This window comes from Rhineura floridana, chromosome 13, assembly GCF_030035675.1.
Source record: "Rhineura floridana isolate rRhiFlo1 chromosome 13, rRhiFlo1.hap2, whole genome shotgun sequence".
NCBI classification, from domain to species: Eukaryota; Metazoa; Chordata; class Lepidosauria; order Squamata; family Rhineuridae; genus Rhineura; species Rhineura floridana.
Window position 1 is genome coordinate 33,754,219 of NC_084492.1, and position 1,305 is coordinate 33,755,523.

A 1,305-nucleotide genomic window follows, 5' to 3' on the forward strand; every position below is an offset into this window, starting at 1 on the left:
ATTTCTGTGAGAAAGGGGGAGAGATATTTGTGATCTGCACTTGAAAAATAATAAATAAAACCTCTTGTTTTAGTAATTTTCTTTAGTAAGTTTCCTGGGAGTGGGCTCCTTTGATCTCAAGAGTGCTTACTTCGTAGATCAGAACTTGTAAAACCCATTGAGCTTTAACAACAGATCTTTAACAGCAGAAATGGGATATTTAGCATTTTATTAGAAATACAAAGAATCTTACAAAGGAGTGCTATCATTTAAATTGCTAGGGTGAAGTAGGAAGTCCTATCATAAAAAGAGAGTGAAGTAGCCAGTCTCTGCTTATTTTTCTAAGTCTCTGCCTTCCTCTATGCTGATTTGTCAAAAGCAAACTTGAAAGCTTTGTTATCACCTCATTCACTTGCCAAAGCAAGGTGGGTCCATCAGTTTCTCTTATGTTCAAGGTGGAGATGACATCAGGGCTCCTGCTCTGGAAAAAAAAGCGCCCTTGCATCCCTTTTTCTACATAACCGGTTACAATTATAAAACTAAATCACCAGTCTAAAGATAATATACAGCCACCACTAAAAATAAAATAAAATAAATTAAAACAATTAAAAATGAAAACCAGCCACAACTTAAACAATTAAATACCCAATCAGCATCTTAAATAAAGCAGCTTTTTTTTTTAAAAAAAGAATGTTTGCAGATAGATACCACTTTAGCGAATGTGAGATGTCAAATGAAAATTGAAGCTAAGGAGGAGATAAAACAGGTCTCCCCAGTTTCATAGGCAGTTTATTTATACATCACATTTTCCAGAAATACATCTGTGCTAAGAGCAGTTCACATAAAACACAGCCTACATATAGTAGCACATTCAAGATGCGAAATAAAAAAGCATCATATCACTACAAAGCAACGCATTCCAAAAACCCCAGCAAGATAACAGTTCGTCAGTTTCCCAACCAAAAATGTATATATTAAGAGAAAGTGTGCACAAGCACGCATATGTCAATGAAAATGACATATGAAGTGCATTATTTTGGGTAATATTTCTTGCCACTCTGAGCGACGTACAAAATGTGCACATTCAGCAAAACTGCTTGCCAAAATGCATATAAATCGTATCCTATATGCTCTTATTTAGAAGGAAGTCCCACCAAACTCAGTGGGACTTGCTTCTGATGATACATGCTCTTATAGTTCCAGGCCAACAAGAGAGAGAGAAATTTCCTGGGACTTCTCTTAAGATAATGCTAGGAAGACCAATTATATTTGGTTTTCTGATACACCTCTGTTTATTCTGTGTTTCCTTAACAAATGATATGTCTG